Consider the following 3,837-nt stretch of genomic DNA (forward strand, 5'->3'; position numbering starts at 1 on the left):
TGGTATTCCTTGAAGAAATTTGTCCAGATTCTGTTTAAAGGTGATGGGATCCTTTTCCCCTTTGATCTGTTTCGGGACAATGTTAAATAGGACAGGGCCTGTTGAGAAAAAAGAAATTGTGTTGCAGTGTGTTTATATGTTATGATCCTGAATTGTGTAGGGACGTATGGCCCCGTGGTCCTAGCCTTGGATGAATTTTGAAACCAATGTTGAGGTCCTTTGAGCAATGCTGGTAGTATATTATCTACATCGTACAAATGATGTATCGCTCACGGCGGCGCTGAAAAGAATAGAGTTTCAATGCTTTAAGGCGGTCCCAATAATCGAGATCAGTCATGTCCTTAATTCTTTTAGTGAATGACCTCTGAGGTGATTCGATTTTCGAGATGTTTTGTTTTGTATGAGAAGACCACAGGTGTTCATCCATCAGGATAATGCTTGGCCACATACAGCGAGGATGACATTCGAAAGCCTGGAGCAGTTTGAATGGGAAACGATGCCGTACTCACCATGTTCTCCGGACATTGCCCCATCTAATTATTATAGTCTTCAAAACCATTTGGATGGAAAAAATATGAAATCTGTCGACGAAGTCAAAACAGTACTGGAGGAGTATTTTTTGTCATGGACAAGTGAATTTTGGAAGAAGGGCCTTGCAAGTCTACCAGATAGATGGAAGAGCATTGTAGAAAATGAAGGAGAGTATATTTTAGATTAAAAAAGAACTTTGTTTATCTTAATTTTGAAAAATAAAAGAAGTACAAAAAAAACCCACATTATTTATGGGATGTCATAATGTGTATGTGTATGTCTGTATTATGTAAACATATATGTATGCTTGTACGCACGCGCACGTGCGCGCGCACACACACACACATACACTCCCTAACCCTAACCCTAACCCTAACCCTATACACACACAGCAAATGCCTTTTAAAATTCCAGCTGATGATTGTTTTTTGTCCTATTGGGCATAGAGTTACAGAAAATTCTCAGAAAATATGCTAATTTGTGTTTACATGGCATAAAATACAAAAAATAAAGCGAAATAAAATTTTAAAACGGAGACAGTTTTAATGATGTGTGTGTGTGTATTGATGTATGTATATATGTATATACATATATAAAATGAGTTACATAACGATATCTGTTTTTCAAAGTAGTTTGTGAGAATATAGAGGAAAAAATGTCTTTGGGAAAAAAGTAAAGCGATAAATTTAAGGCCATTTTAATCAGAACCCACTTTGTTACTACCTTATTAAATTACAGTCTTATCTGAATGCTTATGACAAATAAACAATACTTCAGTTGTCGGGTTTTTAAAACTTATTTTACTGCAGTTTGAGATTTTGTGTCTCGCCATCTTGGGTGTGAGTCGTTGGGAAATCTGGCAGACGTGTTAATCAAAGTTGTAGATCCGTGGAATATTTGTAAGAATTGGTTGCTGTTTTCGACTTGGCAGACTTCATAACTGACTTTAGGGTCTCATATAAATATGGTGTGTGGAAAATCGAGGTGAAAGTGGGAAAACAAAGTTTGTTGTTAGTTCAAAAAAGCGGGTTGAATGAACAGACCTTTCAAAAGCTTATGATCTATGGAAGAAATTCGTTCAAACGAAAGGGAGTTCTAATTTGTGAAAAATTTATTAGTTACTACGCTAAACCCGCCTTTTATCCCAAACATCAATTTGGGAGTTGCTTTGTCCCTAAAATTACTATAATTCTTTAGTTTTGTGAGTTTACTTCAGTTCATTGATTTTTACTTTTTTTATTCTGAAACTTGTTTCCAGAATCGAATTGCAGATCAGAATTTGCTGATTATCTTTAAACAGGTCCTCGAAGAATTTCGCCCGGCGTGCTAACGTCTCTGCCAGCTCACCGCCTTTTAAATTTTCTTATTTACTATGAATTTTTAAACTTAAGGTTTTATTCAGTTGGTGGGTGGGGGTCTCTGGTTACATCTCATAAATAATTATGAAATTTATTCCGGTTAAAAATACAATCATTTTATACAGATAAAAATCATGGAAGCCCTTCAAATTTATCATTTCGCACAATATTTCCTTTGGTGTATTTATTTATTTATTTTTCTTCATTCGTGAACGACTTCCGTTTTTATCTTTCAAAATATAAAAACGTTTTTTTTTTTTTGTATTGTTCTCTAATTACAGAGACATGGTAACTTAATTAAACTTCACAAATATGTGTTAATCAAATAATTTGCAAAGCCAGTTCTCATTATGAAAGAATTTTATTACAAAAACAAAATGACAACGTTTTCAGTTTATTTCATTTTTAAATTCTTGACAACTAGTTAACAGTTACTATTAATTACTAGTTATCACTAGTTGTCTCCAAACCAATCCTTGTGACAGTCATTAAACTTTTAAATATGCTAGAAGTAGGGCACATCAAAACAGTATTGAAAAAAAAGTAAATATTAAGATCAGTTCAAATATGTTCGATCTGTATTAAAATCCAATTTTCACAGCAATTTGCCACGGAAAAAAATTCTCGCTTTAGGCGATAAGTGTCAAAACACCAACAGACATCTTATGGCGCCCTCTGGTGGAACGATGAATGCATTTCAAGCTATTTGGCTATCATCAGCATTGTGTTCCACATGAGAGACAACCCTGAAATGATTCTCTAAGTCATAGTTTTCTTATAGAAAATCAGTAAAAACTATGAACTGATTACGTATGACGCCAGCGAGGCTACTTTTGTAGGACTCGGGTTTCATACCCCGACACAGATTTGTGAGCAGACGATCATTCAGTGCATGATTTTAAATGGAGTTGATAATGTTAGCTCTGTCTTCTATTGCCGTATTTAAGACTGAAGCAATATCTTAGCAGCCAGTACTTCTTCGTAGTGAATCATGCGATGACTGGATGTAGCCAGTGGTGCTTTGCTTGCAGATCTAAATTTAAATTTAGTTTCAAATCCTACTTTTTTTTTCTCCTTCTATTATTGCGGCGGCGCTATCGATACATCCATCAACAAAATAATTCCATTTTCAGAAATAATTCCTTTTTAAAAAAAAATCTTTCCATTGAAGTAAAACATCTTTACCTGTTGTAATGTCCATTTAATGAGATACAAACAACAAGAGCTCGTAGACACTGTTTTCAAGATCGATCGATTCGCCCGAATCAATCAAAAATCTAGTATTTCCTTTGATTCTCTCAATGATTTCAGGAGGCTTGAATTAGTTACGAAGGAGACGAAAGATGTCACTAGAACATTGCCGGAAGCCACTGAGAAAGGGAGAGGACGAGTGGCGTATCAAGAACGAGCATTGAGGATGGTAGAAACATCTGGCTCAGAGTCACAAATTCTGACTCAACAAAACTTGTGCTGTTGTGGAGCAGTTTTACTGCCAACATTGGTGGATGGCCCCGGGGCCACCTACCGATGTAGACGACAAAATATCCTTGACCGGGTGGTGCGTTGTGTTCTTGAGCAAAGCACTTCATCTCAAGTTGCTCTGCGATCATTTCGACACCTGATGCGTGGCACACCTGTGTGCACCTGTTCATGCAACATCGATTTGATGGAGGAAGTGAGTTAATCTATGACACGAACATTTGATCACTATAAACGAATCATTTGTACAGGTCTGGTTTGTTTAAAGAAGTTATAGTGTACTTTAATTTGGCAACTATTTTTAGGAGCTCGGGAGACTACATAGGTTCGTATTTGCTGTTGCCATGAAGCAAACAGTCACGACTTCTAGTATGTCTGGCAATGGCGGCTACCGATTGGCTAAAATTATATAACTTTAAATGCATGCAACTTTTTTGTTATCAATTTTTACAAAAAAAAAAAAAAAAAA

Source organism: Octopus bimaculoides, chromosome 25 (genome assembly GCF_001194135.2).
Source record: "Octopus bimaculoides isolate UCB-OBI-ISO-001 chromosome 25, ASM119413v2, whole genome shotgun sequence".
NCBI lineage: Eukaryota > Metazoa > Mollusca > Cephalopoda > Octopoda > Octopodidae > Octopus > Octopus bimaculoides.